Source organism: Lagenorhynchus albirostris, chromosome 21 (assembly GCF_949774975.1).
Source record: "Lagenorhynchus albirostris chromosome 21, mLagAlb1.1, whole genome shotgun sequence".
NCBI lineage: Eukaryota > Metazoa > Chordata > Mammalia > Artiodactyla > Delphinidae > Lagenorhynchus > Lagenorhynchus albirostris.
The window spans coordinates 30,254,282-30,267,060 of NC_083115.1; positions in this window are offsets into that span (position 1 = coordinate 30,254,282).

Consider the following 12,779-nt stretch of genomic DNA (forward strand, 5'->3'; position numbering starts at 1 on the left):
GGAGGGTATCTAGATGTCACTTTTAGTTATAATTTATCTGATTAAAGTTACACAGAAGTCTTTGAAGTATATTTATCGAACTAAAAGAACACTATTTTTGCTTTTGTTTGAAGAAGTGGTCTGATATCATGTTCTGTTGTTGCTGTTATTGACATAAGGAAACCTTTAGTAAAATTGTTCACACTACATATTATCTTCAAAATTCATATAAGTAAATTTTCTAAGAATACGCTTTATTTTAGTGTCAAGGATTTTGGAGTAAGGGAATGGAAAATTACCCATTACAGAAGATAGAAGTGGTAGCAATGCCCCAAGACTGACTTGAAATAGTTAAAGGGTTTCCCTGAGAAACTAATATGCAACTTTGAGTCAAGCTTTGGGAATTTTAAATTCTGGTTTTGTCATAGCATGCAGTGGCTAAGCAGTGAATTGTGTCTAAGATGTTCATTAATAACAACCAAAATAGCTAGATTGACCTCCAAATGGCCTTCTGGTCAGCTGTGCAAGCAGGACTTTACATCTAGACAGTAAGTTAGGCTCTGCCTCATTAAATCACTAAGCAGTGGTTTTATGTATCCTATATAAAAACAGCCCAGGGCTCGGCTAGCCAAGACAGAATGTCAATTTTTTTAGCTCATATCAGTCCGTCTAAGCCAGAGCCTTGTGTTAAGTAATGGTCATTCATTGTTTGCTGGAAGAATGAATGAATCGCTGATAAAAACAAAAATCATAGTCTGCTCTTCTTTGAATTATGAACATTTGGATTTTGTGCTTGACCAAAATGAACAAGTAAGGAATTATTCAGTATAACTCTCAAAGTCTAGTTTGATAACACACAAACCACTTTCTATTCTTAGACTATGGGATTGTCAGGGTTGTAAAAGTGATGAAATAGCGTGAAGGATTATAAAGGAAAATACAAAAAATTAAAATCCTTCACGTACATAAAAAAATGTGAACCAACTGAAAATTTTGTGTTCCGTTGTTTTGTAAAAATGAGCACAAAGTTAGAAATAACATCAGAATCTCTAAGATCAAATGCGAGCATGTTGGTAACAATAGTTGAGGTCACACCTGACTTTATAGGACTAGTTCTTTTTTTTTCTGGCCACACCATGCCACATGCGGGATCTTAGTTCCCTGACCAGGGATTGAACCCGTGCCCCCTACAGTGGAAGCAGCACAGAGTCTTAACCACTGGACCACCAGGGAAGTCCTATAGCAGTAGTTCTTAATCAGTTCAATACATACGGTGCGAATATCTGGGACACGGTCTGAAAGGAAGATAGACAGATTTTCTTTTTTCTAATTATGTTCCTAAAAGTGTGTTTTTAATATATATTATACATTAATGGGATCATGTTTTGGTTAAACTCCACAGTTTTCTGGAGCATTAGTCTATCTATCAGTCCCTTCACTAGTCACACTAGTTGAGCTTAAATTAGTTAACACGTATCAACATTGAATAAAATGGACTCCCCGCTGAATACCCTTGAATTTGGAGATAATACATGTATAAGACTAACCAATCTATGGTCTCAGAAATCAGGAATATGGTTATCCTTAAGAGATTGGTGGGAGTGAAATGGCACACAGGCAGTTTCTGAGGTGAGGGTAATGTTTTGTTACTCGACCTGAGTGCTAATTACATGGGTGCATTTTTGCCAGAATTCTTCCTGCTGTAGAGTTGTGATCCATGCATGTTTCTGTATGTATGTTATACTTCCGTTAAAAGTTTTCTTAAAAATTAGTTGATGCACAGCTGTCTACATAAGCTCCTATGTATTTAGCTTTTGGAAACAGCAGTAATGAATGCTGTAATATCTACACTTTAAATTCTGGAAATGCTGATCTTTCTAACCTTTTGGACCAGAACTAGTCACTGCTTTGTCCTGACTCCCCAGCATCTGTTTCTATACATGGAATTGATTTTTTTTTTCTTTTGAAGTTCCTGTTCATTCTGATGGCTGGACCTGTGATTGTGGTAAGTGGCCAAGGGTACTGGCATGTATCACAGGTAGCAAATCAAAAGGAGGAGTGTCAGGGGCTTTTGACTAAACTATGGTTCACATCTTTTTCTTCGTGAGTTAAATTTGGCTTTTGCCCAGCTGATGGTTAAAGCTGAATGGGGGTTTAAATTCTGAAAGAGATGTCTCCAGCTAGGAAGTAGCTCTTAGTTACTAGGATAGGATGGTAATACTAATAGTCACCCAGCTTCTAGACAGAAAACAAACACACATGTTTATCATTACACGAGTCACCCAACAGATAAAGCAAATAGTTACCCATTCCAATGTATATACTAAACGCCTTTGCTACCGACAGAAAAAGCGTCTAAAATTAATTCATGAATGATACTTCTGGACTACCAACCCAGATAGTATCTCTTAAGAACAGAAAATTAATCTTTGCTTTCCCAGTGTTCACATTATTTCAGTGTGAAACCAACAGATTGGTTACAAAATCCAAATGAAAAACAGTGATGACCATGCTCCAGTCCACCACATTTATTATTGTGAATATTTACGTTTGATCATTCAGTTGCACTCAGGCATAAGAAATCTCTGCTATTCTAATCATATTGGTATTTGATAAACAGACTGAGAAGTTTGGCTTCTAGGTATAAAGTCTGAGTTCTTAAGGGGTTTTCAGAGCATTAATAGTGTCATAGCATCTTGGTCTTGCAGAAGCTGTAAAAGAGAGTTGTAAAATATAAAGATGTAAAAGCAAAACTTTTTAATGTAGAGGAAGTTATCAGCCTGTCATCGTACTCATCTCTTCCTTGTACCCCTGTCATTGGTCCTGTTACTTTTTAATGGTCAGTGATGCCTAGTTTGTCACATGTGCTCTATGTAGGTAATTCAGTTACGGCCTGTTTACATATTTGGGCATGGATGCAATGACTGCAAAAAGCATGATTTTACAGCTATAAGTTAAGATAAAGTGAGAGAGATACTGTTACTTATGAATAGGTTAATATGCCCATGGAACTTCGCCCAGTCGGAGCGGAAACACAGCTTTAGACCATCATTAAAAATTCACCATAATAAACAAAACCTGAGAGTTATGAGTTAGTTTGTACTATATAATAGAATGATATGTACTCTTTATTCTAGTAATAATGTAAATACACAAGAGTATCCAGAAATGCATTTTTCAGTCTTTGAATCATGAATATGATATTATTATTACTGTCACTATTTTTAAAGTAATTCCTAGAGGAGAGAAAGAAAAGTAATACAAAATCAGAATTCATTGCTATTATTTTCAAACCTTTGGCAAGGAAGTGAAGAATGATTCAAATCACTATCTTCAGTAAATACATTATCTGGCTTCTTTTACTGGTTTGAAATTCGCTATACATTTCCAAACCATGTAATATTTTGATGAAATATGACCTGTTCCTTAGCCTTTACGGAGGATCGTGCGCCAATCGCAGCTATTCCTATGACATGCGCCAGTGGGCTTTGGACGTTTGAGTCACGGGTGACAACCGTATCGCGTCCTGACAGATGAAACTAAAGAAGTCTTAAAATACTAAGTATGTATTTTAACACTATATGTAGTATTTCACGTCTTTCTATTAAGTTTTTATTCAGATTAACCGCTACAGCTAAATAAAAGTAGAAAACAGAGGCACGTGAATGATCTAAATTTTCCAAAATAAGTAAAGAATTCATGCACCAACAATGGATGTTTTGAATAAAGAAATTAGGATTTTTCTTTATCCAGGATTATGTCAATTTTGTTTGGCATGTTGTTTAAGGAGGACAAGGGTGAATTAGTCCTGTTTCATCATGTGGACAGTTAAGACCTGGATTGAGCACTCTAATACGCTGTATGTTAGGTCAATCCATACTAGTGCAGCAGTACCAGTATTAGTAAATAGTAACCATGTTGGCTGAATTCTCTGGGTCAACAACGTCAGTCAACCATGTAGTGCCCATGGTGTGATTAATCTCAGGGGCCCAGATATTAAATATTTACTGAAGACACCACTGCTGCCTCCAGTGTCCTATAAACTTTGTTTATATAAAAATTTCCAGAGGTGCCTAATTACACCTTACTGACCTAACAGTTCTCTATCTCGCCAAACACTTAATTTCCACTGAGCAAACACTGTCAGTACTTAACTGAAGCATTATCTACACACGATGAAATCTTCTGTCGTGAACTTTTAGAATTGAAGTATCCGAGGGGATGTCTTGACAGTAAATTCAAAAAAAGCCCTGTTAATTATAAATAACAATGCATCATACAATGTAAATTGGTTCTGGAATTAGAATGTGAATTTCTCCTTGAACAGAGGCTGGTGCCTGCTACTTGTCGACTGTGATGAAGAGTAGGTGAATGAATTATTTCACAGAACGTTTATAAGGAATCTAAATGTATTATCATATAGCTATATATCAATAGTCATGAAAAATCACATTTGTATCTATTTCAGTAACTATCACTCTTTTAATTCATGCATTTCATTTGTGCATCAGTTTTCTCATTCATCATAGGAAAGCAATCATTTGACCAGCAGATTCAAAATATCTTTCCTTTTAGACCTCCTAAAATCATGCCACAAAGACATTTCTTTCTTGATTCCTCTATTTTTATGCTGTCATTGATGCATTAAAATGACAATCTTATCTTAGATTTGTATTTATTGAGTAGGGAAATAAGTGTATGGCAAGTTACCAAATAAATGACATTCTTGAACTTTGGAAGCCTGCCAAACTTGCTTTTAATTCTAACTGTATTCAGAATGTGTGGGACACTAGTATTATATTTATGTGATAGGAAAATGACCTCTTTCATGATTTGTTCCATGCCCTATAAATCTGAGAAAGGTTGAAACATCATTTTCTTTCTCTTTTTTTTTTTTTGAAAACATCATTTTCTAATAAGTAAGACTTCTTTTGTGTAAGTTTCCCAGGGTCATGGGTCATATGTGTATATGTCTGTATGGGTATATATCTTTATCTAACTATCTATCTATCTTTCTGTCTATGAGAGAGAGTAAGAGAGGAAGGAAGGAAGGAAGAAAGGAAGGAAGAAGGAAGGAAGGAAAGAAAGGCCCAACAGTGATCATGATAGGAAAGAGAATGTTGCAAAAATTAGAAATAGACATTAGTGGATAGGTAATTTTTTAGGGTAGGAGTCAAAGACCTGGAGTTTCTCCCAGTGTCCTTGTGGACACACTTTATGAACTCCAGGAAACAATCATTATATGTTTACATTTTCATACACATAAGATGATAATATACTCTTTCTTCGAGATTGTAGATTCTGTTTCCCAAGTGTCCTCATTAGGTTCTCTCAGAAATCACTATTTTTTATGAAAAATTCATTTTATACCTGTAAATTCATTATCAACCTTTTGGTTAAGGCTGATACTATCTTCTGTTCTACAAATTATATATTGGCCTTAATTAGTAAAATATTAATTAGTAAAATTAATAAAAAAAATCCTGACTTCATAGAGTCATTTACTATGTACTGTGTGCTCATCTTTACTTCTGAAGGTCGGAAAAACTTTATATAAGGAAGTGGGAAGAGAATTCAAAAAAATTATCTCTACATAGATTTGTAGTACACTACATTAATAGCTAAAGAGGAAAAGGTAATTTCTTATATAGTTAAAACCAAGGAAATGAATAGAATATTGGAAAGGGTTGTTTTATATGCCAACTTTATTTCAGAAATTAAAATTACATGGTACTCACATTCACCAACACATACACATACATATTTTGCATGAAAAGATATTACAAAATAGATGGCAAAATGAGGCCCTAAAATTTTGAATAATGTGAGAGTAAATTACAGTATGAGTTTCCCTAAGATAGGTAATATTTACATCTAAAATGATTAAAATAATTTCTTTGGGAAAAGGAATCATGAAACTGGAATGATAATAGAAGACTATGATATTAAATCTTTCAGATTTAGCCAGAAAAACATGAACAGAACTATTTGCCCCAAGATCAGATGGCAACCAAATGAAGCCTCCATGGAAGGTAAACACTAAGCCTTCTTTATTTAAGAAAATAGTTGTGTCTCCAGAAAGAGGAACCATATTTACCTGTCTTTCTGTCAATATGAATTACTTTATTTCAATGATTTAATATTATAAAATCAGAAAGGTTATGTTTGCTATCAAATATGATACTGAATTATCGGGCTTTTGAATTGAATCATTCTTTTTGTCTTAAGGAACTTTCCTTCAAATCTAAGTTCATTCAGATTTACTCAGAACTTTTATGAGAGAAAAATGGTGACATTTTCTGATGTCTTCTTGAAACTAATTAAAGTGGTTCTGATTTTTCTCCCTTGGCCCACCATATGTAGTATTTGAGTAATGGCTACCCTAAGATTATACTTTTAAAGGATGTTAAATAAGTCAGAGTGTATTTTTCTTAATTTCTGAAATGGATTGAACAGCATCTTATTGGGGGGATTTTGTGTCGATTTCCGTGTTATAATGGTCAGAAGTTTTCTTTTTTATGTTGATCTCAGTCTGGTTTCGTAATTGTCTTCGAGTGTTTCAGTAAACATCAGTGCCCTGAGTGCCTAGTTTGTCTTCGCATTCGTGTAATCTGTCTTTTTTCCTCACCAGTCCATGGAGCCGTATGGTCCAGGTCGTCCACAATCTTCTCATCATCAAATAGAACCCATTCATCTTTCCTCCTACTTGAACTTTTATCTACTAGGCGGCATTTTTTAAAACCCTTTACTGCTTGAAACTCGATTTTGTCTAGACTTTCCCTCTTTGGTCTTTTTTTTTTAATTTACATTATGAACTTTGCTTTGTCTGCCAGTCCCTTAAATATCAATTTCTACCAAAGCGTGGTCCACCACTAATTCTAATTCTACTTATACTCCCTGGACAACCTCAGCCAATATCATAACTTTGATTCTTAATCATACAGTGGTATCTCTATATCTCCAGGATGCCTCTTCCCATTCCCATTCTGTATATCCAGCTACCGAATGAATGTATTCACTGGCATGTTCTAGAGCATCCCAAACTCCAGATGTTCTTCCCACATCTACTCCTCCATGTCCCTAATCTGTCAGCCACTAGATTTTCCAAGGCAGACCCTAGAGTTACCTTCCTTCATTTTGTTTATCTCAAATAAACACATGCAGCTGGTACCCAAACCATTTGATTTCTGTCTCTTGAACATTTCTAAGCTCTGTCATCTCCTCTCTGTGTCTACTACCATTTACCCTCTGAATTCCTTTTCTAATTCACTAGATTTTGTTATTTTCTATGAAGTTCTCTTTTCTCCAGTACTTTTGCCCCCCAACCTATTTCTCTGGCTGTCAGAACCATAATTATTCTAAAATTCTAACATGATCATATCACCCACGAACATACAATACTTAACACCCTTAAAGAGTTCCCAGTAACCCATAAGAAAAATTAAAAGTCTAATTTGAAGTAGTTTACAAAATATATATACTGTCAGGAAAAACAAATAGAGGTTATCATGTTACAAGTAAAATTTGAAAATTTGATAACGTAAGAGGTAAAATTAATTTGTACATATGTGAAGATAGGATTCAAATCTGGCCGTAAGCTTCCCAGTAATGCAAAAAAAGAATAGGAATGTCATACATAAGATTGAGCCCTTTTCCATAAGACTTTTTTCCCTTAGAAGAAAATAGGTTCTTGTGATTCTGTGTCTTAGGAGAAATTTCTCCCCTGGCTCCTTACAAAACCAAAGTTATGTTATGTCATGTCCTCAGACACAGTTGCATAATAAAATGAAGTCATTTTTTATGGCATTATGTAAAGGTAAAATTCTCTAGCAAAAAATGAATATGAGTTGAGTCAAAGCAGCAGTCTACTTGTTTCTCTGGTGAACCATTTTCATCCAAGGATAAAATTTAAGATTTTTTAAATACTCTGTAAGATATTTTACATACCCTGCAACCGATATTCCATCAGTATTATCAAACTTCTGTTGAGATGTAGGCAACATAAAGGTGTGAAAAAAAAGAAAAGGTGTAGGCAACAGCAAATTTCAGGTTATATTTTCTAGCAAGTGCCTGCAATCCAGTTTTTTTTTAATGGTTTTAATTAAGGACATATTTATTGTTCTTGATGTTGAACTTGAAGGGTGGTAAGATTTTAAAAGACATGAGTTCATTTTTTTTAATTAAGAAGACAAATTGACTTGTATCTGAACGGATTACTCTTTTTTTTTTACTTTTTTTTTAAAAAATTTATTTATTTATTTATTTTTGGCTGCATCGGGTCTTCGTTGCTGCGCGCGGGCTTTCTCTAGTTGCGTCGAGCGGGGGCTACTCTTCGTTGCGGTGTGTGGGCTTCTCATTGTGGTGGCTTCTCTTGTTGCAGAACACGGGCTCTAGGCATGCGGGCTTCAGTAGTTGTGGTTTGTGGGCTCAGTAGCTGTGGCTCGTGGGCTCAGTAGTTGTGGCTCATGGGCTCTAGAGCTCAGGCTCAGTAGTTGTGGCGCACAGACTTAGTTGCTCTGCGGCATGTGGAATCTTCCCAGATCAGGGCTCAAACCCGCATCTCCTGCATTGGCAGGCGGATTCTTAACCACTGTGCCACCAGGGAAGTGCAGATTACTTTTTAATTCCCTACAAATTTTGTCAAAGTGAGTACCTGCAGACAAGGTACTCTTGCCCTCAGGAAACAGTTTGGGATTATTCCAACATTCTAACTGTAAGTAAATATGTAAATTACTTAGGCTATAATATACAAAATGTGAATAATGGAAACAAGAAACGTATAAATAGAGTAACATAATAACTATAATAGTGACTTAAGCATGAAAGATCGAAAATTTCTCATACATTCTTGATCAATTTCCTATTTTTCTGCAGAAGTATTTTCTCCTTTACTTCAAAACTTTGAAAATTCAACACACCTAGTGTATGTCTAGTCTTTTCTCTCTCATTCTCCCAATGACAAATATATTGACTTTATAACAATAGGTAGTCAAATTTACTGTATTCATAGTAGAAATGAAAACATCACATAAATTAAACCTAATATTCTGTGGTTCACAAAAAAAAAGTTATTTCTGTCTTCTTAATAGACAGCTAATGGCAAAATAAATACACTGCTACCAAGACAGTCTGAAGCACAATCAATAAATTTACTTGCATAAATTTTATAATAAAAACCAATATAGTGATAGCTAAGCCATTGGAACTTGCTTAGGTTGCCAGGATAATGGGTAATTTTTACTTTTGCCCCTTTTTGGAGAGAAAAAGGAAAAACTACTCCTTCAAAAAAATCTACCTAAGTCTTCAGCATGGTCATCTGAATGATTTCTGACTTAGTATTTGTGCAGACTGATTATGAAGATAATCAGTATTGATATCTTATATCTTGGTTACAAAGCTGGTCAAATCAGCTTTGCTACTCTAAGCTAAAAATGATTTTCCTAAGTGTAATTTAAAGATTATGTTAACACTCATGAAATGAAGGCTGGATATTAAATTTGAAAGAACATCTATAACTTACTACTGTATTTATTGGTGGCCAATTAGTTCTTCCAGTCTGTTTTAGACGGAAAACGTGTTTTAGACGGTGCTGAAAGGTCTCCAGCCCGCAGATTGAAAATATCACTGGCTTGTTTATTGGCCTAAATTACTCCGTTATCTCTGTGTCAAAGACTTACTATGGCACTAACTATCTAAGTGTGCTTATTTCACCAATCCTACCAACTGGAGTTTGTTAAAAAGCTGCTTACACTCTGAGTCTAGTGTTAAAATTTTTAAGAGTTACTCCACAAGTCACACTCTGTGCTACTAAGCGCTTTAAACAAAGTTCATGCCTTATGTCGGAAATAACTGACAGTTTGCAAATTACACCCGGCAGTGGGTCTCCTGCATATTTGGCTTTGTGTCCTTGGAGTGATTTTCAGCATCATTAAGCAGAAAGCCCATCATTTCCTAAGTAACAAGGAATGAAGCACACACAGAGGTTGACTTGGCATCTCTTACATAAACTTTCTGCTTTAGATTTGCAGAATTTACATAATCTTGGAACAAAGCAGGACCCAAACATATTTGTAGTGTCAGTTCAGTTTCCCCACAGTGCCATTCCGTGGTCAACCCTGCCAAAGGTTTGTCGTCTGGCTGCTAAATTGGATGACATGATCCTTTTAATACAAAAATATCCTTCACTTTTTAAAAGTATTGATTATTTTTAGAGGGTTTTTTTTTTTCCTGTGTGATAGATGCCTATTTGAAATTTAGGATGATTGGAAATTAGTTAACATATTGGAAAATACTTTTATAATTGCTTTGGTAATTAGTAATTTTTGAAAGATCCACAACTCTCCTACTACAAAATTAATCTCAACTAAAAGTGTATAAAGGAATTATGATTTATATATATATAGGAGTTTTATAAATATAAAGGTTTTATAGCTTTTCTTTTGCAAGTGCAAACTCAAAGCTATATTTAAATATTTCTTAAAGATTTTTTTTTTCTTTTGGAGCTCTAAAACTATATATCCATCTGCCATTTGGACGTCTTTACTGGGGCATCTGACCTTTAAAATAGGTCTGATGTATTATCTACCTAATTAAACAAAATTCTACTACCTCTGTGGAACATTTACCCATTACCTTTGCTACTATGAGAAATGTACTTTTACCAGGGAAGGGTATTATTTTATTTTACTTATTATTTTTGCAGACAATAGCAATATCTACTAAATAATATTTTATGATGAAAATTGTGATCCTTTTGGCAATAAGAAAGGATATAATAAAATCCCTCTACTTCCCAGAAGGATTGCAAATAAACTACAAACTTGCTTTGGTGAATGTCAGGAATCATCCTATTGCATGGTCATGTATGTACAACCAGTACCACTACTTAGTAACTTAGGATGGTGTCCCTCAGAAGACTCAAAGACAAAATTCAGTCGCAGGGCTCTATTTACAATAGCCAGGACATGGAAGCACCTATGTGTGCGTCGACAGATGAATGGATAAAGAAGATGTGGCACATATATACAATGGAATATTACTCAGCCATAAAAAGAAACGAAATTGAGTTATTTGTAGTGAGGTGGATGGACCTAGAAGACTGTCGTACAGAGTGAAGTAAGTCAGAAAGAGAAAAGCAAATACCATATGCAAACACAAATATATGGAATCTAAAAAAAAAAAAAATTGCTTCTGAAGAACCTAGGGGCAGGACAGGAATAAAGACACAGACGTAGAGAATGGACTTGAGGACACGGGGAGGGGGAAGGGTAAGCTGGGACGAAGTGAGAGAGCGGCATGGACATATATACACTACCAAATGTAAAACAGATAGCTAGTGGGAAGCGGCCGCATAGCACAGGGAGATCAGCTCGGTGCTTTGTGACCACCTAGAGGGGTGGGATAGGGAGGGTGGGAGGGAGATGCAAAAGGGAGGGGATATGGGTATATATGTATACGTATAGCTGATTCACTCTGTTATACAGCAGAAACTAACACACCATTGTAAAGCAAATATACTCCAATAAAGATGCTAAAAAAAAAATTCAATTTCAGGGAGTTTATTTGGAAGCCAGTTTTTGGAAGCATCAGTAAGGGAGTGAGGCCGTGATAGTAAGAAGGGAAGGTGCTTATGTTGGTACCATAACTGGAGTGCAGGTCCACTGTGGTCTTCCAGGAGACTATAGGTTCTGTGACCTAAGAGTTGTCTCAATTGGAGGGCAAGGTATTTGGGGTATTTGTTCATTTTTAGAGGGTGCATTAACTCTTTGGCATGTCTAGCCTTTCCCACAGCAAATTTTGTGCATCCATGTTGGGAAACCAGAGATAAGCAATGGGGTAGACTTTCTGGTGGTCTCTCTCCAGTTCAGCCTGGGGCCCATGTGCAGGGTGCAGACTGCACAAATTTGTGCATAAATTTGGCAGAACTGCTTCTCTCTGGCTTTATGAGCGCATATCCTGCACCACATTTTCCAATCTCGGTGTAGCTGGTATTGAGCTAATGATCTGCTGGGCAGTTACTACTTCGTGACACAGAGCAGCAGTTTTGGGTGGAACTGAGAAGCTGGTGAAGCATCTGGTGGCACCCTGAGATTTTTGGTATCTTATTTGGACATATGGAATTGGATTACAAAATTGGGTTAGTAATCATATATAGTGGAAATGTTGTGCATAACATAATATTTTCTTCTTTCCATCCTTCTTTGGAGTTCCTGGAACATTCAACATGCTGTTAAGCAAGAAATATTTTTAAATAAAATTCTGAATTATATACATTTTGCCATCAGAATATTGAAGGATGCCCAGAACTGCCTTGACCTATCTGCAGTCTCTCCCTGCATATAGAATTACTTTAGGTCTCCTGCAAATTTTTAAACAATTTCTGGCCACCTAGTATTCTGAGCGCAAATGTACCACGACAAATGTGCTGACACTTCAGTGACAGTCAATGAAATGATGAAACATCATGAGGAAGATTGTGTCCCCAATAGGGAAAAAAGGGAAAACATTGTCGAAAGCTTGTTGGTGTTTACCCCGCTGTATACAGCTCAGTTTCTCCTTTGCAAAATTATTTAACAACAAGTAGTTGAAATATACTGCTGAGAGGCCTGGACCTTTCCTCTCCAGAGCTGACAGTCAAAGGAGGTCAAGATAAAACCCAACCAGCCAGTGCAGGACAGAAGCTCCAGCCCCTCTGGGTTCTCCACTCCTGTGACTTCCCTGACTTCCCTGGATGCCAGGGAACACACGTGGGATGTGCTGATTGACGCTGTCCTCTGCAGGATTAGAGCAAACGCAGCGGC